Raw genomic sequence first — 22,571 nt, forward strand, 5'->3', positions numbered from 1 at the left:
GAATTATTGGAAAGTGAGAAAACTTTTGATTTCCCCCATTCTCTTTTTTGTTCTTGTTGTTAAAAAAAAGAAAAAGAAGCATATCTTCAAAATGCAGAATGCCGTATTATAACAGTTTGATACAGCATAGGCAGGGGATCTGCCTGAGAATCTGAAGATCCAATTAGTAAAGCTATATTTTATTAATCAGTATAACCTATTGAATTCTTCACAGCTCAATCAGTTTTATTCTTTGGGAAGGAGCAGCCAGCTCGAGGAAATCCATTACACAATAGGTGCTCCAAACAGAAGCAAGCGACTGCTCAGAATAGCAGACTGTACTATTTTGAAGCCAGAACACAAGTGGCAAAGGGCCAGTTCGGACAAGGGACAGAATTAGAAACATCTGACTGACTGCAGTTTTATTCACTCTTCGTTGTCCAACAGGCAATCTGATCCTGGAAGACAGGAGGGACTGAAAAGGAAGGATAATAGATGCCTTCAGACTACTAAGCTGGTGCCGAACTCCCTAACGTTAAGATGATCCCATGGGATCTTGGGTGCCTTGGCAGCAAACCCTAGCATTATGTGTTGGACTGTTTCCAAATTCATGTAGGCTGTGTCCATGTGTGTTTGTGTGCGGATGTGCACACAGACATTTTTCTTCCAATAGAGTCCCAAAACTGATCCCACCAGGAGAAAAAAAAAAGGTTGTGGGTATAAAGGGGGGGCGCAAATGGATTGTGACATCGCTTTATGATATTTTATTCATGTTGTACAGAGCCAGCATGACATAGTGGGTTGGACTGTGACTCCAAAGACCAGGGTTTGATTCCCAGCTCGACCATGAAACCCACTGGGTGACCTTCAGCAAGCCACATGCTCTCAACATTGGGGAAGGCAATAGCAAACTCTGAACAAACTTGCCAAGAAAGCCTATGATAGGTTCACTTCAGTGTCTCCATAAATTGGAAATGGCTTGAAGGTATACAACAATCACTACAACATCAGGTAGATAGACTCAATCAAGGGAGCCACATTGCTTGAGTTTGCAGGATCTGAGCAAAGGTGTAGAGACAGTTGACTTGGAACTCTCTAATTCATATGGTCACAACAGGAAAAAGCTGACTTGATGGCAATTAATGACAATTATGTTGTTGTAGTATCTGTCTTTGCAAAGGTGATGATGATGAAAATGAAAATAATACCTGCCTTTTTTTAAAAAAACTGTTAACACTAGTGTAAAGTTGAAGGCTTTCATGGCCAGCATCCATAGTTTTTTGTGGGTTTTTTGGGCTATGTGGCCATGTTCTAGAAGAGTTTCTTCCTGACGTTTCACCAACATCTGTGGCTGGCATCTTCCCTTTCTTGTTTCTATTTCCAACAGGTTTTTCTTTTTTCTTTTTCTTCTCATCATCAGGGAAATACACACACTCTCTCTCCGGACATTCTTATAAACTTGAAGAAATGGGAGATATATACTTCACCTGTACTCCTTCCACAGAGTAGAGGCATTTCTGATGGACTGCAAAGAGCTATAACTGTGGCCAATTGACTGAGGTTACAAAATTCAATGTGCATGTTGGTTTTAAATGCATTTGTTAATTCCAGCTATATGACATCGCCTGAGGCAATGGAAGTTACCCATTGAGTCAAGGGGTCTATTTGAATTTGGAGCTCACAATTGGATTTAGGATGGGGTGGGAATTGCAGGTGCTATCAGAAGCAAGTCTCAGCAGCCCTCACCAGCATAAGCAATGGCAAGTAAGGGAGTTGCCATCCAACAGCATTTGAATGGTGAAATGATGCCCCTGAGTTAGGATCTTGTTTACAAACACATACAAACAAGTACAAACACCTACAAACAAGTGTAAATAAGGCATGAGACTAATATGGGTCTTGTTTCAAAAAGAAACAAAGTGAATGTGTTTCTTTAAAGTGAAAACATCATTTTTAGTGTGTGTGTGTGTGTGTGTGTGTCACCATAGCAGAGCATAAACAGCCCATGGGCCACACCTGTTATAAAAATGATGAAATGGAGCAAATGGATGATACTTAATGCTACCAGATCCCACCACCTGATAAAACAGATGTTTCTTTTGAGCTTCATACTCCACATCTCCTTGTGTTTCAGAGTCCTAATGTCAAAGTAGACTTGTTAGCAAAGTAAGTCTACATGAGCTGAATCATGAGATTTTGCTATATGTGTGTACTGAGTGCAGTAAGATCTCCTGAATCTTGTTATATTCAATCCAATACAGGGAGAGGCAGGATACAAATAAATAAACAATATTCATCTTGTTATATTATTAGTAAGAGCTGTAAATTTACAGCGCTTTATAAATAAAGGTTAATAATAATAATAATAATAAGAAGAAGAAGATACAAGCACTTTGCTTTCTTGAGGTTCATCATCAGATGTTTTGTGCAAGGTTGAGCACATGATGAAGAAAGGATAGTATCACATCCAGCTGGTTCTGTAATATACCCTGGAAAAATATTCCTATTCCAGCCCCCAATACATCTTGACAGATCCTGCTATCTTTAGTTATTTGTATCCTCAGCTACAAACAAAAACTTCTTTGGATACTCTCCAAGAAGGTAATAGAAATGGTATCAAAGAAACTCTGCCTGACATGCCCAGTAATTTTGGCACAAGCAAAGGCAGGCAGCGATCATTACCCTACCACTCAGAACACACCAATTTTTGCTAGTTTCAGAAGCAAAGAAGAGTTGGGGCTGATTAACATTTAGATGGGAAACTGGATACACCAGGGATATTCGTGCAGAGCTGGAACAAAACCCTATCCAAAATGAGGGAGAATCAAGTCAGATAATAATATGCTAACAATATGTCAATGGGCTAACTTAGGCCCTGTACAGATTGGTGCTTTGCGCTGGTCTGGGGCCAAAATTAGGGTTTTGTAGGTCTGGGTGTTCACACGTGCCCAGTCCTACAATTGGCACATGGTTGCCATGATTGCACGCACCTGTCCATATGGGGTGCACGATTATGACATCTGTGTTGTGCAGCACCCAAACAGTGCTGCGCCACATGGATGTAATAGTTGCATGTGAGGGCACCAATGGTGCCTGGCACACTATGCATAAAGAACCCTCCAGGAGCAGGTTCATTTTAGGCCTCACGGAGACTGCAGCGTTGGTCTGCTGCAGCCTCCATCCAGGGCAGAAAGGGGCAGCATCTCACTGCCCTTTTCTGTCCATCTGTATTTCCTCTTAGTATAAGGCAAAATTCAGAGACATAGGATATTATCACACAGGAGGCACAGCATTTTTCTCTGGTTCTTCTCCTGTCCTTAAATTCTGCTAATTGCATGATTGGGGGTGAAGATTATCACACCCCCATGCACTTTTCCTGTCCTTCTCCTGTGTGTAACATGTAATGGAGTTCTTGTTAATACCAAATGATGTCTCCATTACACTTTATCAATTGGAGAAGGACAGGAGAAGCGCGTGGGGATGTGTGATAATTTTTGGTCTCCAATTGCATGATTAGCAGAGTTTAAAGACAGGAGAAGAATCCTGTGCCTCACGTGTGATAATCTTCACAGCCATGTTAGTCTGGAATATCAGTACAGTATACAAAGCACTTTTCAAACTAACTGAGCAAAGTAATTTGTAGCATAAGCTTTCATAGATTTGGTCCACTTCCTAAGATGCAAGGAGTGAACTGGTGTCCAGGAAGGACTTATATAATCAGACTGTATGACTAACCATAGAAATGCAAAACATGTGGGTATGGTGATGAGGTGACACATTCAGTTTTAACTATTGTCATTGAGGGAAAAAAGCAGGAGGAAAGATGTTGCCTTAGGCCAGGGTGGGTGGATGACCATATTAATGGCGGAGGGAGTTTTGGAATGTGGTGCATGAAGGCTGGGAACTAGAAGGGGCCATGATAAACTAGCCAAGGGTGTCCTTGTGAGGCAGGGGTATTAACCAATGTTATAGTACGAGTAGCGCACCAGTGTAAGGTGCTTCCCTATGTTCCTATACTTTTTTAATCATTTGTAAAAGGTAAATGTTACTGTGTCCTTTCCCAATTCAATATGGATCACCGATAGTGGGGTAGTGGACCTAGTGTTCATGGGATTAGGATGCTAGGATGTTTTAATTAACAGGGATGCTACAATCTGTCAAAGCCTCAAGTGTTCCCTGTACCTTTTGAACTCATCCCTTTGCAATCTTCACAGCACCTGGCTTTTCCACAGGAGAAATGTATTGTTGAACAGTGGAGTCACTCGGGTTGCTGTCACCTGGCGCAGTAACTCATGGTGTCACCTCCTCCCATTTTACATTGTACTGAATCCTTATAAATGTTTTTGACACTAATGTTATTGGTAAATAATTCCATATACTCCACATGTATGAATGTAATGAGAATGGTTGTGATGTAAACAACTAGCAAAATTAAAAACTATACCTTCGAATTACAATATCATATGCACAACCTAAATCTATTTACATATACATAGTGAAGATTAGGTTATAATGTGAAGTTTTTGAAGAAAACTACAGAGCTTCACCCTCTCCCACTACCTCTTAAAGCATTTTAAAAGGAAGCAGATGAATGCCACAGTCCATTTCTGCCAAAAGGCAGGTATTTGAGAAGTGGTGTCACTCTCCCCTAAGGTGGCCTTAGGGTGTTCCTTGGTGTGGTCTGCACCCCCCATGCCCCCCTAGTGATGCGACTGTTGTTCAGAACTATCTCTCATTATCTGGTAAGTATCTGTGGCAACTTGATCTTGAACAGACAAGTACAGTCCAGCAGCTTTATGACTTATTCCCAGTTGAGATGAAAATTACTAGAACTGATTCATTGAATCTAGATAGCTGCATATAATTTTTGGACTCTCAGTGAAGGTCATGGTTCTGGGGTCTGTCATAAGGCCTGCCTGTAGTTCACAAATTTATACCACTGAGGCTGCATTCGCACTGCAGAAATAATTCAGGTTGACACCACTTTAACTGCCATGATGCCACTTTAACTGCTATGGAATTCTGGGAATTATAGTTTGTTGTGGCACCAGAGCTCTCTGACAGAGGTGGTTAAATGCCTCAAATAACTACAATTTCCAGAATTCCATAACATGGGGCCATGATAGTTAAAATGATGTCAGCCTGGACAATTTCTGCAGTGCGGATGCAGCCTGAAAATACCAGCATTCTCACAGGGTTTGTGGGAAGGTTTGCACACCTAATTTTCTTCAATTCCCCCACTGCATGGATTTTTGTTTTGTTTTTTGGCCCATAAATATACAGCATGGTACACCACAGTAATATAATGTTTCTGCTTTACTTTCTTCCACTCTCCCTCCCCTAAATTTGAATTTGAACAGCTAGCAGAAGTGGATCGGAGATCAAAGATTTATTTAATTTTCTCTCCAGGTTTGACTTTCCAAGTTGTAAATTCCTGTAGAGCCAGTCCTACAATTCATAAAGAAATTGCCATCAAGTTCTGGCAAAGATGCAACTATACCAGTTGCCCAATGGGGTAATACCTGTCATGGTAATACCTGCCATGCCTGAAAATCACCAGCTCTTGTGCTTGTAATGGAAATAATGCAAGCCATCAAAAGGCATGCCACTTTCATATCTATGATGGAAAATGAAGCTTTAAGCTCCACGATGTAGCTGGAACTCTTGGAACAACTGAGCTTTGCCAAAGCATACAGAAAAACAAACAAAAAGGACATTCTTGTTATTTTTCTGGGCAAACAAAGAATGCATGAGCAGGAAAGGGGACAATGAACAAACAATACAGAGCCACAGAAACATCTCTGTGCTGAAATGAGGTCTGGCTGCAACCAGTCATGTTATGATAATATTGTAAGGAAAATTTAACCCAAACATTAGGAGGGGGAGGGAATTATAATGTATTTTAAAAATAATTAAATAAAATTCAACAAGTCCCCAAAAGACATTTTTTTCCCTTAAACAGACATTGTTCCACAGATGGAAAGATTGTTCTCTTTTCAGCTGGTTTTGCTTCCACAACTTCATGGAGACTTCCCTTGCCATAGTGGATTGCCCTTATAAGGAGAGATACGAAAAATCCCACAGACCATTGAAGTATAAATATGTTTTCTTGCAAAATTCAAATTTTTATACAGTTTTAAAGCTGAAACCATTCTCAGCTAAACATTTCACAGTAGATGCAAGATCGGATGGATAGCTCTGTTTGGAAAAGCATTTTATTCAGGAAAGCATGGACCAGAGAAGGGGAATGAAATGAACTGATTTACAGGAGAAAAGTAGCTTAAATTTAAGCACTGAGGGAAAACAACAACAACAACAACAACAACAACAACAAACCCCTCCTCACAAAAGAGTAAAAAATAACACTATTTACTGCTGGGTGGAGAGAACATTGCACTACATGCAAACAGAAATAGGGCAAAATATCATTTTTAATCTCACTGTAGACTTGATCCCAATCAATTCATTCTACAATTTCTACAATGTTGTTTTTTTCAATTATCCCAGTATTGCTTCCTTGAAGCATTCTGCAGAAAGAAGAACTTAGATTGTAAACCTAAGGGCAGGGAACCATCTAATTAAAAATAATAATTGTAAGCTGCTCTGATAGCATTTAAGGCTGAAGAGTGGGGTATAAATACCATAATAAATAAATAAATAAATCTTAAGAATAGATGCTAAACAAATGGTGCAGTAGACCTATAGAAAATGAGGAAATTGAAATAGTTAAAAGACTTACCATACCTTGGATTAATTATTCATCAAAATGGAGATTTCAGTGAAGAAATCAGAAGAAGATTAGCACTGGGATGGGCAGCTATGAGAGTACTAGACAAGATCCTCAAGTACAAAGATAGACAACCAAACATTAAAGATTAAATGGATTGCCCATACCATCATATTTCCCATCACTAGCAAGTACACTATGAATGGGTGAGAGAGCTGGGTGGTGAAGAAAGCGGATAGAAAAAAAATCAACTCATTTGAGTTGTGGTACTGGACAAGAGTTCTGTGAATACCATGGATGGCTAAAAAGACAAGTGGGTCTTGGAACAAACAAGGCTGAACAAACAAGCTGAACAAAAAAGCCAAGTTGACTATATTGTTGTACTTTGGCCACATCATGAGAAGACATGACTCACTGCTTGGAAAGGTGGAAGACAGTAGGAAAAGAGAAAGACTATACACCAGATTAATAGACTTAATCAAAGAAGACATGGCCCCAAGTCTGTAAGACCTTAGGTGAGCTGTTGAAGATAGGGTGTCAGAGTTGTCTCATTCATAGGGTCACCATCAGTTGAAGTTGACTTTAGAGCAGTTAACAACAAAGACCTGTTTTGGCCAATATTTATGGATGAAATCAAAGTGCTGTCTCCTGTTCATCAGTAGAATGAGGTAAAAGCCCTTCTTCATTCCCATGAGATGCCCCAATCTCCTTCCAAATATAATTTTGAGGGTTTGAGAACCTGTTGAGAAGACTGGGGGACATGCAGTAGTACAGAGAAAATAATAGGAAAGTTCAAATGCAAATGTGAAAGTCTACACATGCAACATGTGATTTAATTCTGTAGCTGCCTTGAATTGGCTTTCTGCCCTAGCACATAAATGCACTTAATAATAAAATAAGAACATGCATTATGAAGTTTGTGGGAGCTATAACAAAAAGCTACAGAGCATAAATACCTTCTATGCTAGCTGAAGATCTCAAGACTCTTGGATGCAGAAAGGAGGAAGAGGAGAGATAGCACATGACAATAGATGCAATGAGCACCACCTGGGTGGAGGGAGAAACAAACTCTCTGTGGCCTCTGGCCAAGGACACCTGAATTTTCCAAGTCAAATGTTATGACAGCATATTCTGGGGGAAGTTAGAAGGCATATACAAGGCATGTCTACAAGTACACCCCTCCACAAAAACACAAAACTAAGGTTGCATCTGCACTTCAGAATTAATGCAGTTTGACACTGCTTTCACTGCCATGAATCAATGGCATGAAATTCAAGGGTTTATGAGACATTTAGCCTTCTCTGCCAGAGAGCTCTGAAGATCCCAGGAATCTATAGTTTGGAACCATGACAATTATAGTGGTGTCATACTGCATTAATTCCGCAGTTTGGTAGCAGTCTAGGTTTTATGTAACCTTCTCCAAACACACCTGTACATCTCCTATATTAATTCAGGCCTAACCAAGAATAAGCCCCATTTGTGCTGCTGAGTGCAAACCTACATTATCATTACAGATGATAGGCATGGTACATAGCTACCTTATCTCTCTGTGACAGCTGCCTAAAAGCATTAAATGACACCCATGATGCACCTGAGTCAAAGTGCACAGTAGCTAAAGCCAGGCAACAGATTTTGGTACATGAAGCGGAAAATCCTAGAAGCACCTCTGCCCCTTCCTGGCAGTAAAACAACAACAAGAAGAAGAAATTAAATAACTAACCAGATGACATCCCAAATTTGGTGCCTGAAGTGGCCACATCACTCTGCTTAATGGCAAGTCTGGCCCTGCTCTTTGGGTATAATCCATGTGTTGGGACCACATGGCTCTGAGAACTTTGCACCTATCTTCACAGTAGTAAAAATTAGTTTGTGCACTCAGACATGATAACATGGCATGATAATATTATTCAAAGGAAATCCGGAGTGTCCTATCTTGTACTCCCACTCCCTCCCGCCTTCTCACTCACATTCTTATACCAGTTATCCTGAGAGGAGCTAAAATGATAACAACTCAAGACAGACAGAATGAACCTGGCCCTTAGAAGAGAGTCAGGGGTTGTTGGCATCTGTTCCCAGAACACAGACACTTGGAGTGGTTGACATTCCCCCATGCTGAAACTAAAAGGCCTTATAAGGTAAAGCCTGAGCAGCAGGCTAAACGCTCTGAAGTGCTCCTCGGTGTTGGAAATCCTCCGGGGAATTCACAGCATACCCCTGGCAAAGATTACAGTATATTTTATGGCAAGCTTTCATAGTAACACAACACAGATCCTGTATCTTTAAATTTCAAACTCTGCAGGCTGCCTGGTCAGAAATAGAACAGCATTTCATTCCCGTTTACTAGCCTGCCTGGCTGAAATAGATGAGATAGCTCATTCACTAAAACCTTGATCAAGGATGCACACATTCTATTTGGTTCCCATTGACTTGAAACAGTTATGCAGGACCTGACCGCAAACCATTCTTCCAATGGTTCTGGAGAGTCACAGGTCCTATTCTTTTTGGTGATCTAGAAGATCATCAGAATTAATATTTATGCAGAGAAGTCACTTGTACAAAAATGGAAATATGTGCAAATACCCCACCCCATGGTAATTTAACTTCCCTTCCATAAATGTCCATAAAATCCTACAGCCATTGTATGCAGGGGAAGCAACTCCCCCCCCCCCCCCCAAAAAGGGCATCACAGTGCAATTTCATTTGATAGTTTTAATCCTTGTTGCCACTTTGTTTTGCTCAAAGTGAGACTCAAGGAATTATTCGCAGGCTTTGCTTGAGGAAACCCCCCCCCAAGGTATTTTTTAAAAAGGTAAGAACTGTGGCGGATAATCCTCCTATCACAAACCCACCTTCTTTCCAGATGTTTTGTCCAGAGAGGAATCCTTAATCTCCAACATTTCACAATTGAAAACTGGGATGCATGTGGCTAAGATGGCAAAAGTTATTAATGAAAAAGAGCCCACAAGCTAGCAGAATGTGCAGCAGTTTGGTTTTGCCTGAGTCTACTGGGACTACTGGGAAGAGCAAGGCTCCATTCTTCCCCTCCTCTTCCCCCTGCTGCACTGAGTGCAAATTATTTTTGCATTTTGAACTCAGTTTGTACCAGTTTAAGTAAACTGAGAATGAAGGTGAAATATGGGAGGAATAGAGAGATTTAGGGACATTTAAAAAGCAGCTGAAAAGTTAGATGACAGAAGATTAATCAGGATTGCCTCTGGCAAATCAGTACAGTTACAGTGCATGAGGGTCACTCATTTCAAGAGAGACAGAAAGCTCTTCATACATGTAATCCAAGCCAGAATAGGCATAGTCTGGGGTAAAACATGACCTGGGAGGGTCTCACCTCACTTCATGTTCCACTCCCAGTTTTCGTTGGAGATTATCAGACGGGGTAACAAAACATCCTTGTCCCATTCTCATAGTGTGATAGCAAGAAGATTTTCATATGATCGTGTGCTTATCTGGACATTATCCCGTCCGGAAAGCCCGATTGACCATGATCAGGCAAAAGACTTTCAAACAGCGTCATGCAGATCCCATAATTGTCCCGTCATTGAAGCAGCATTGCCTGACATTTTGCATTAACAGGAGTTTGCATTAATGTAATGCCATGTCGATGGGACAACAGCGCTGCCTTTCATGGGATTGCAGTCAAAGATGGGATAAGGATGAGGGAGCAATTCTGTCACCATGTGATAATTTCCATTGTCTTCCTCTTTACTGACAAAACTCTCCTGGGACTGCCCCGCTGCCACATCAGGGTGACTAGATGTCATAACCACAAAGTAGGACAAGGCATTACAAAATACAGAACATTCAAGAAAAATATAGGACAAATAAAAGCTAAAAATTCTAATATAAATATAAATTCATTTCATATGGTTTATTTATGCCTATATTACCTATACACTATTTTATTATGTGCTCAATTGTATTTTTCCAATCAGCTTATCTTTCTTAAAATACATTGTTGGCTATCTGCATACTGATAGAATTCCGAGGAAGACAAATACTTAAAATTGTACTTTACTAGCAACTAACTCTTGACTGAATCTACATTTTAATTATTCCTTTCATTTGTCCATTGTGCTGCAATTAAGGTAAAAACCCTTTGAACATTTGCACTGTGCCCTCAAGCAGCCCATTGCCTAACATGTTTGCTCTCCTTTTCACCTCCAAGAAACAAATGTGCCCCGAGTTCTGGGACAAAATCTTGTCTACTGCTTCTTCTAGGGGAAAAAAAGAACTTCAGAAAGATCCGTACTATCCCCCTATTTGCAGTGAGGACAAGCTGCCAAGTAAACACATTTCTTGAAGTGCAAAACCAAATGAGGTGTTACTGAATGTGCTTCTTAGTTATGTGCAAAATGGAGGACTTTTTGGAATTCCCCTTGGACAGAGTGTTGAAATGTAGAACATGTCCTTTAGAAGGGGGCTCCTTGGCCCACTTCTGTTTTAGATCCAAGAGAGATAATTTACCCTAAGCATAAGTCACTTCTAGTTTGGGAGGAAGCCCGCAGTAGTCACTTCCAGAGTGTCTGGAGGGCATGGATTTTTTTTTAGAAGATATGGAGTCATGGGAAGACTGGTGGGCTGCAAGTATCCCATGGACCACACTCTGCTTATCCTTGGTTTTAAACCATGGTTAGGATTACATTCAGTTGGGCTACAGTTTCATTTTGACATGACAGAGTAAAAGATGTGATCCACCCAAGGGTTATTTTACTATTATGCTTAAATTTTTCCATATCATTCTCCTTCTGCAGGAAATACTAGTTCATGATCAGGAATATAACATGGTAGGAAGAAAGTGTATCTCCCACTCATGGTTCTGATGAAAATCACTCCAAAACTACTGATAATTTCAGCAGGGAATCTTCCATTAGTACCAACCACCATGCCCATGTGGCATGGTTTTGATCATGAACACACCACCTAGACAGACATGTTAAATGCATACACATATTAACACAAACTCTAATTGGGTCCCCAGAAGGGTTGCTATGGCTGGACTGCACTAGGCTCTGAGAGTTCATGGCCAAAATGAATCCTAGAGATGACCCTTTTGTGATGTTATTGGAAGCAGAGCCTGGTGAACTCATTAAGCATGATGCTCTAAGTGTCAATTGCAATTACAAACAGTATGCCATTTAAATGGAGGGGGGGACCAGGCCTGGTAAATGAGTAAAATATAGATTCACTCACATTTCAAGGCAATGCTCTTATCCTGAGATTTCTCCCCACGAGAACTAGAGAAAAATATTCTGGCACTCACACTCAAATCCAGTCTGAGATCTTGGAACTTTGGCTGAGAGGTGGGTTTTTGTTGTTGTTTTTGTTGTTGTTGTTGTTGTTGTTAATGCCGCTGCTATTGTATTTGTACAATACTTTGTTCCCAGCTGAAGACTCAAAGTAGCTTAAAACAGTTAAAACAATTATAACTCAAAGTTTGCAATGTACAAAAGTTTTAAAATATAATGTAAATTCAAATATAAATTATAAACTATATTGAAAAATTAGAAACTGTTTAAAACATAGGGAAAGGAAAATAACAAGTAGCAAATCAAGCACATCCTGCAAGGCCCTTTTTCCTTGAGCAATCAGTTTTCCAAGGCCAGCTGAAAAAGTCTTTACTTTCCCGTGGAAGCATAGAAAATTGGATGCCAATCCAATCCCTCTGAGATGGGAGTTCCAAAGCTTGAAAGAAGCCAGTGAGAAGTTGCTCCCTGGGGTCCCACAAAATGTACCTGAGAGGCTGATGTGACAAAGAGACGAGCCTCACCAGAAGGTCTCAAAACACATGCGAAAATACAGTTCTTCAAATAACCTGGTCCTGGTCCTTTATAAGGTTTTACAGCAGGTCATAACCAGCACTTTGGATTGTGCCCAGAAACAGACTGTCAGCTAGACGAACCATTGCAACAACGGAGTTCTGTACTCTCTGTCACCAGCCCCAAGTAACAATCTGGCTGCAGCTCTTTGAACCAGATGCAGATGCATCTCTTTCCAAACACTCTTACAAGGCAGTACTATGTAGAGCATATTACATAAATCCAAATAGGATACAACGAAGGCATGTGTCACCATGGCCAGATGTGATGTCTCAAGGAACAGGCACAGCTGGTGCACAAGCCTTAACTGTGGAAATGCACTTCTGGCTACCACCAAAAATTGAGCTTCTGAGCTCATGGCTGAATCCAGGAATACACCCAAGCTGGGGACCTGCGTATTCAGTAGGAAGTGTTAACCAATCTAGCCCAAGATGAATCTCTATTCCCTGATCTGTATTTCAATGGATGACGAGTTTCTGGGGTTTTATAGTTTTGTGAGATATAGCCTTCTCTGTCAGAGAGCTCTGGTGCCACAACAAATTACAAATTCCAGAAATCCATAGCACTGAGACATGGCAGTTTAAGGGGGTGTTAAAATGCTTTACTTCTACAGTGTGACAGCAGCCTAGGTCTGAAACAAATTCCTTGGAGTTAGGTGGAAAGCAGTACTAGAGCTAGATGTCATCCTCATTATGATGGCACTGAACTTCCAAACCCTGGACAACATCACCCAATGGTTTCATATATATTTTAAATAGCTTGGGGGACAGAACTGAGCCATGTGGAACCCCACAGGGCAATAGCCAAGTTGTTGAAAAAGAACCCCCCCAGCATCACTTTCTACTTTCATCCCTCCTGGAATGAGTGAAGCCACTAGCCCCATACCAACAAGATAGCCCAGAAGCATATAATGGTCAATAGTACTGAAAGTCCCAAACGGCTAACAGAGACACACTCATACTGTTCTGTTTCTGGAGTAGGTTACCCACCAAGGTGCCCAGAGCTGTCTCTGTTCCATAACCAGGTTGAAATGGATCTAGATCAGTGGTTCTCAAAATAAATTAACTCCACACATGTGCTGGCCCTAGTCTCTCTTAGGATCCTGTCCTCATCTTCAAGTTGTAAAAACTGAAAACTATCTGCTATCACTGGACAAGCAGGGACCATTGTAAAAGGCACTGAATCTGCACTAATTGTAGCATTTTTAGCCAATGTACCAAAACCTAGATCTATTCATATTAGTGCTGCAGATTCAAAGAGCAATGTGTTCTGCACTCCCATAAGATGTTTAGCCCTGTGTTTCCCAAACCACAGTCCCTTATGCAGCATAAGAAACCTCTTTCAAAAATAAAAGGAACTTTCATAAGTATTTTTTTATATGGCATCCAGGCCTGTCATTCAAAGTTTAAAAAAAAAAAAGTCACTTGGTATTCCTGAGGCCTATGGCATGCTCAAAGTAGCTCTTTATTAATTTCCTTTATGCTATAGGCCTTCAAGTCTCTATTTTTCATTTTATGCAGATGGATTCTGCTATACATACACTTAAGGTAGGTCTCTCTAAGAACTATTTCTCCATTTAAAAAAAACAGAGGCTATTAATTCTGATAACGATACTTCAATAAAGTATTTGAAATTTCTCCATTTTATTCCTCCATATTGGATTTAATTAGACAATTATAATCTGGAAATGGATTCTTCTCTCTTTATTTTATCAGCTGTTCATATGAGAACTGTGTTATTGTCTAAGCTGCTCACCAAAGAAGGATTTGTGTTATATAAGGAACACAGTTAATTACTTGGATATCTCTTAAGATTGGGAACACCCAACTGAAAGAATGGTTTCAGCCATTACAAAAACTGTGATCTCTGGGGTTTACTATCCAGTTGCACATCCAGCTATTATCATTTTCTGTAACATGTAAATGAATCTTACATTTACAATCAGTTGAACTCAGGTATAGTTAAACCATACCCTCCAGCTGTCTCAGTTTGGCAAGTATAGTTCTGATTAATCCTCTGCCCTTTAACCTTTTCAACTGCTTTTAAAATGTCCCAACCTGTTTCCACTTTCTCTCTTTGCCTTCAGCTTATTTCAGTTGCAGCAAATGGAGTCCAAAGTGCCTAGGTAATTTGCACTAAATTAACTCCACAAGATGGAGTCTTGCCCTTCCCAGTAAGATCAGGCAAAAGCAAACTAGCCTGTTTATTCATCTTCATTAATAATTTTTGCAATCTTGACTACACTCTGATATTGCTTGAACACATTTCCCAGTTTTTGTCTATAAAATGTTGGAGGGTATGGTTAAACTCAGGTAGGACTTTATCACACAGGGGGAAATCAGGGGATTCAAAAGGCATTATCCAGGGAAAGTCGCACAATCATGGCTAAGATTATCACACACATCACAATTAGAGAGGGCTTATCCCGGGAATAACCAGGGAATAAACAGCAACAAATCATTGATGGGATTTCCCCATGACTGATTTGTTGCTGGTTATGCCCTGGTTACTCTTGTGATAAGCCCTCCCTAATAGTGACATCATGTGATAAGCTTATTATTAAACATCATCATTATTATTATTATTATTATTATTATTATTATTATTATTATTATTATCATTAACCTTAGCCAGGATCACATTACTTTCCCTGGATAATGCCTTTTGAATCCCCCAATTTCTTCCGTGTGATAACGTCCATAGACAAAGCTGCTAAAATCCTGTGTTAAGACCTTATGCTCTCTTAACAAATTAAAATAGTCTTTAATGGGTGTGTGAGGAGATGAATAGCACATTTATCCTCCATTATGTGTTAAATTATGAAGAAAGATGGAAAGAATATCTTCCCCATAGGAACAGCTGAATAGATGGTGGTGTCAGCTCAATGGAAAAAAAGAAAATATAATTCAATTTCTTTATTTGGTATTCATTCCTATACACGCCTTCTCACTTGGACTCAGAATACTGAAAGGCTTACTTCCAAAGATACATGCCTAGAAGATTTCAAGATACAAAAATCTGATAAATCAGTACCACACTGACATCCAATATTGGGTTGTGCAACTTTTCCTCCTTCCTGCAGTGGAAGCCATGCATTTTAAAAATTTGCCATTTTCTAAAGTATATCTTTTAAAGACATGTTTTCCTACTGACTAAACTGTGCTTTGGTGTATTTTTTGAATACATGTATTTTTTGCACAACTCGCCTGTGCCAATGTGAGTCACAAGCTGTGGATATGGGCAGATTTATGTACAGTATAAGGAATGATGAATGTTGAGCCACTACTGGTCTTCAGTGGTGTGAAATTGATTTATTGTTTTTTTTAAAGAGAAAATAAAAGTACTGTACCAGCCTAAAGAATTTATTTTACATCTTTTAACAGCCCACATGGCACTTTCCTTACAAGTGGAGAGAAGCAAAAACTTAAGTGTATGTGGAATCTTAATGATTAACATAGATAGCCCCAAAAGGACGGTCTCCTGCCGCCCTGGTTTGCTCCACGGGGTAGCCACAGCCTCCAGACCGCGGGATTTCCCCGTGGAGCAAAAAGAACCCTTAAAAAGCGGGTTCTTCTTGCGGCACATTTGTGATGCCGCAATGCGCCAATGGCGCACTTGTAGTGTCACAAATGCGCTGGGACATGTGGATGCTAAACATCCATTGCATCAAAATGGTAGCTCCCGTATGTACAGGGTGCTTCCATTTTGACACTCCTGTCACGTGCTAGGGGTGAGGCCAATATGGGCGGCGCGCCCTCGGCCAACCCCTAGCATGTGACAGGGGCGCACTTTAGGCCCATCTGTAGAGGGCCCATAGTTTCTCAAAATATATTGTGAACTGCCTTAGGTCCATACTGGGAGAAAGGAGGATATTAATTAAATATATAAATATAATAAAATTTGCTTGAATGGAGGGATGTGGGGCATAAAAGAAAAAGAAAGTTGTGGTGCCAAAACTGAAAGAAATTTACAAAACTGTGTTCATCATTCATACCTAGAACTGGTAAACCTGCTCAGCTTAGAGAAATTGGATTTTGTTACCAATTATGAAGACCAGAAGAAAGGAGGAGGAGGAGAAAGAAGAGGAAGAGAAAGAGAAAGATGAAGACAAGGAGGAAGAAGCTTTAATAATACACTGTACAATATTTTTCACTATGAGCAAAGTCATCTTCGTAGGTGGCTTCCAGTGTTATAGTCAGAACATAACCATTTTCTTATTAATACTTCTGGATAGAGCTCAAGTCATCCCCAACTTCCTCTAGAATTTTAATTTCTGAATAAAAATCCTATCCTGTTTGGCTGCTTTAGTGGCTTTTTAATAATATACAAGATCAGGAAATAGATTATAAAATATACACAAGTAATAACAGACTTGGCTAGTCCATAGATGGCATTTGATTTGTCATTTTATTTAAGTTTATGTTTATTGGCTTGCCTAATAAGAAATGTTATAAGAGATTTATCTTACTTGATGGGGGAACTTTAAAGAGCTTACAAAGACATTTAACATTTTCAAAGGATTCCAGGCATCTCTACTGGGAATCAAAGTAATGCAATTTTGAGCTTTTACATATAGTTCTGAAAGTTATTACATCCACAGACAGGCAGAATAATATTGTAGCCAAAGCTTAATTGACTAATAAATGTGAAAGGATTGTACACTGGTGGGCTGTGTTGATATCCCATTTACTCCTTCACTGAGTAGTCAATGGAAGTATGTGGGCTGGAAGAGAGAAGTATCTGGCATGGCTACCATGGGTAATTAAATGTGTGCACATGTTTGTGTATGTGTTTCTTTAGCCTGCTACAGATCTTCAATGAAGTGGTTGTTATGGGGAAAGTAGGTAGCACTTGTCAAAGACAATGGGAACTCTGTGAGGATCTAAATTTTCAGTTTGCCTACTACATTAAGCATACTTTCTTGGAACCAGATTTTACTGAAATGGGTTGGTTTTGCTTTTGAAGACACTTCGGGGAGGTCCAGAGGCTAGTTTTCTTTCCCAGGGAAGCACAGTACTCCACACACTCTCCAAAAATGAACAACTGTCTCGCTTTTTCAAAACTGGAAATAGTAGGTTTTAAAAAGGTTTGTAGTCAGTACAACCACCCAGTCTTGTATAGGTTTACAAATACCCATTTTATTAAAGGTTAAGGTAGTCTCTTGACATGTATGTCTAGTCATAACACACTGTAAGGGGTGGTGCTCATCTCCGTTACTAAAGCAAAGAGCCAGCGTTGTCCAAGGACTACTCTGGTGGTTATGTGTCCAGCATAACTGCACCAAACACTGTTACCTTCCCACTGAAGTGCTACTTATTTATCTACTAGCATTTACATGCTTTTGAACTGCTAGATTGGCAAAAGCTGGGACAAGTGACAGGAGTTCTCCCTCATCATGCAGCACTTGGGCCTTGGACTGTCAATCTTCCCATCTTCCAACTGTCAGAATTGGCATCTTAACCACTAAGCCGCCACATTCCATTTTATTACTTTTACCCAATGTCTGTAACAAAGTGGTCCTTATGAGCAAGTAAATATGTTTAGTGTCAGAACAGCAGAACCTGTCTGTTTTATTTGTGAAGACAAGATCATGCTATTACACATGATCAAATATTTCTTTCATCTGCTTCTTTTTGGCCTCACATCTGAGAGTAAGGATGAAAATGAAGGTGTAGATTTTGATTTCTCTTTATTTCTCATTTTCCACTTTCAAATTTGGTTTATCCCAAAGTTTTGCATCTTATTTAATTTTTTCATGAAAATATTTGCATTTTGTGTGTGTGTGTGTGTGGGGGGGGGACATTTTTACCGATATACACATTTTAATAGCATGACTGAATATATACATTATTGCAAGCATCTTTCCCAACATATGTTAAGATCCTGTGTCAGCAACTTTATGATATCGGAACTGCATTGTTGATACAATATGCAACCATGTTAGTGAAGTGTGGGGGACTTGTAGTGTGCCCAGTTACACACAGGGGCTCTGACTGTGCAATGGGACATGTGCATTAAAACATATTGCTCTTAAAGACACATCATGTATTGGTACATGCTGTACAGTAGCCATGCTGGTGGCTCTGTTTTTACAATAGTTCCAATGGATCTCTTGTGAGAATGTAAATATTTCACAGTGGTGAAATTCAACTTTATAGTAAGTATAGTATAGTATAGTATAGTAAGTCAATTTACAATGACTTATTTCCCAACAGGATGCAGTCCATAACTGATAAATGTTACTTCCCCAGTATGCAATGTTGTCTTTGTTCTTCATTAATATACACCACTTTTTTTGGGGGGGGGGGGGGGGGCTGTGAAATTCCAATAGAAAATTCCATGTTTATAACTGGAAAACTGCACAAACTCAAGGAATTGCAAAAGCTAATTGAGTTTCAGTTCAAGTATAGCCTCCCATATCCACAGATTCTTTATCCACAGACTCAACCAACTATGGTTTGAAATTTTTTAAAAAACATATAAATTCCTAAAAACAAACCTTGATTTTGCCATTTTATATAAGGGATCTCATTTTACCGTGCCATTGTATTTAATGGGACTTGAGCATCCATGGATTTTGGTATCCAGAGCAGATCCTGGAACAATCCCCAAAAGACACCAAGGGCTTGTATTGCTTTCAAAATATGAAACAAGGTAGGGTTGCATTAAAATCTGTTCTAAATGAATTCCTCCTCTATCTTTATATCAGCAGTACAGAAGTATATATGTAATATATAAAAGTATAGCAGTACGCTTTATATCACTGTATATGTGGGTTAGACAAGGTAACTGTTAGATGGATTTGTAATTGGTTGACTGGACGAACCCAAAGGGAGCTTAACAATGGCTCCTTTTCATCCTGGAGAGAAGTGACCAGTGGGGTCCCACAGGGCTCTGTCCTGGGCCCAGTGCTATTCAACATCTTTATCAGTGAGTTGGATGACAGAATTGGGGGCATACTTATCAAATTTGCAGATGACACCAAATTAGGAGGAATAGCTAATACTCCAGAGGACAGGATCAAAATTCAAAATGACCTGCATAGACTAGAAAGCTTGGCCAAAGCTAACAAAATGAAATTCAGCACAGAGAAATGTAAGGTACTGCATTTAGGACAGAAAAATGAAATACATAGATATAGGATGGGGGACACCTGGCTGAATGAGACTACATGTGAAAGGGATCTAGGAGTCCAAGTAGACCACAAATTGAACATGAATCAACAGTGTGATGCGGCAGCTAAAAAGGCCAATGCAATTTTAGGCTGCATCAATAAAAGTATAGTGTCTAGATCAAGAGAAGTAATAGTGCCACTATATTTGCTTTGGTCAGGCCCCACCTGGAATATTGTGTCCAGTTCTGGGCACCACAATTCAAAAAGGACATTGAGAAACTGGAGCGTGTCCAAAGGAGGGCAACTAAAATGGTGAAAGATCTGGAAACCATGCCCTGTGAGGAACGTCTTAGGGATCTGGGGATGTTTAGCCTGGAGAAAAGAAAATTAAGAGGTGATATGATAGCCCTGTTTAAATATTTGAAGGGTTGTCATATCGAGGAGTGAGCAAGCTTGTTTTCTGCTGCTCCAGAGATCCGAGCAATGGATGTAAGCTGCAGGAAAAGACATTCCACCTCAGCATTAGGAGGAACTTCCTGACAGTAAGGGCTGTTCGACAGTGGAACACACTCCCTCGGAGTGTAGAGGAGTCTCCTTCTTTGGAGGTCTTTAAGCAGAGGCTGGATGGCCATCTGTCGGGGATGCTTTGATTGTGATTTCCTGCATGGCAGGGGGTTGGACTGGATGGCCCTAGTGGTCTCTTCCAACTCTACAATTCTATGATTCTATAAGAATCAACATCATCAAACACATTAATCAGTTATCTGCTGATTAATTTACTATAGCCAAAGCCCTTTTCAAGTGTGTGTGTGTTTGTGTTGAAGGGAAGCTTCAAACATTCTAAATAAAACATTGACATTCCTGCAAATTCATAAAATTGAAGGATGTGTTTTCCAGAAACCACTATAACTGCCTTAATCCCATGGAAGTTAATGGGATTAAACCAATGTAAGCATTTCATGGATCACAGACAGTTTTTTCAGTTACGACTACTGGCAAATAATACATAGGTTTTTTTTTCCTTCTGTGTGTACTATAGTCAATGTGTTTCCCACTCATTCCATGTGGCTTTTCTCATGCTACCCAAGATATATTTATGGCACATTATGAAGAGATGTGGATGACCTTTCATTAGTGAGCAATGGGAATGGCTTGTGGATAATTTAAGTCTCATAATGTATAGCAGTCTTGAAATGCATTTTATAGTTTTTTTTGGGGGGGGTTGAGGAGGAAAAATGCTTGACTGGCTTTATTCCCCCCCCCCTCAATTATTTTCCACAAATACTATTTCCTTGAGTATTTCATAAATATATTTTGGGATCATCATCCTAGGAATTTTAGGAATACAAGCTTTGCACAACACGATCCACCTTTATAGGATCACAACTTTATGAAAACATATATACCTAATTGAATGCTAGCTGTTCTCCTATCCTGAAAACCTTGTTTTAACCTGTGCCTTGAATCACCATGAAGCTCATGTACAGAGAAATGTTGGGTATTAAACAAACAAACAAATCATACCTAGTCAGCATAGCAAAGGATAGGGGCTAATAGGAGTTGCAGTCTAACAACGTCTGGAGGGCCACATGTTCTCCACGTTTGTTGTGGGATCAAAATTAAAACAGATGTTAGCTAGCAGATCCTGGAGAACTACTACTAGTGGTAATAGACAGCAGTACTCTTGTTAGACAGAGAGCCATTTTTTTACAGCAGTTTGAGTGTTGGACTCTGGAGACCAGGGTTTGATTCCCTATTCAAACATGAAATCCAATGGGTGACATTGGGCAAGTCACATTGTCCCATCCTTAGGGGAAGGCAATGGCACACTTCTCTGAATAAATTTACCAAGAAAAAAACCCATGATAAGTTTGTATTAGGATGGCCATAAGTTGAAAACAACTTGAAGACATAACAACAACAACAACAACAAACTCTGTTAAGAAGGTCCAACAATCTGACCAGAGTGTAGACAGAATAAGTTATAAGAAATAAAGTTATATGTTACAAGTTATTCTTTGTTGAAATGTGGCAATGAAAAGGTTATATTTGAAATGTAATTTAATGACTGAGAATAAGGCCTGAAACAGATGGGCCAAAAGTACCATGCTGCCGCCAATATTGGGGTTCCGGAGCGCGCAGCATCCGCATGCTCTGGAAGCCTAACACATATGGACGATGCCATCTTTACATGGTGCCGTCCATACGTGGTGCATGTTCATGATGCAAGCGCAGTGCTGCGTCCACACCACTGGGTACTGTGCTTGCATCATGGACGCATCTCAGTGTGCCAATCCCCATGCGCCAAAAAGAACCTGTTTTTTCTGGGTTCTTTTTGGTCCAGAGGACTGCCGCACGGTTTGGCTGCTGCAGTGTCTCTCCAGAGGAAAACTTGCCGCCTCCAGCCTGGACTTTGAGAAAGGTATGTACCAGGCCTAAGATTGCTTTTTGGGTACAATCCATACATTTAAAATATTATTTTATAAGTTGATTTGGGGAACATTTTGAGTTGAATTTTTCAAGTCATTTTGGTCATTTTATTTATTGTTATTCTACATTTCCCTAGCCCTGCAACTTAAGATGGCTTATAAAAGTTAAAACAGATACTGCTAAAAGTTCACTTCATAAAAAAGGTTAAAATATAACTTAACTACCAATAGGTGTATACTTATCAATCCTAAGATCATTTAAAGTAATATAAAAATGATAATAAATAATGCGATGAACGACACAAAGAGCTACTTTCCAACGCTTTACTGAGTGTTTATTATCATTTTAAAACACTTCTTTATGAGTGTTTATTATCTTTTTAAAAATAAAATTACCACAAATAATAGTAACAGATAACATTTAAAAACTCCAAGCTCAGAGTCTGACTCCAAGAAAGCCATCTTGAAACCATATCAGACCATACTCTCAC

The sequence above is a fragment of the Sceloporus undulatus genome, chromosome 2 (genome assembly GCF_019175285.1).
Source record: "Sceloporus undulatus isolate JIND9_A2432 ecotype Alabama chromosome 2, SceUnd_v1.1, whole genome shotgun sequence".
Taxonomy (NCBI): Eukaryota; Metazoa; Chordata; class Lepidosauria; order Squamata; family Phrynosomatidae; genus Sceloporus; species Sceloporus undulatus.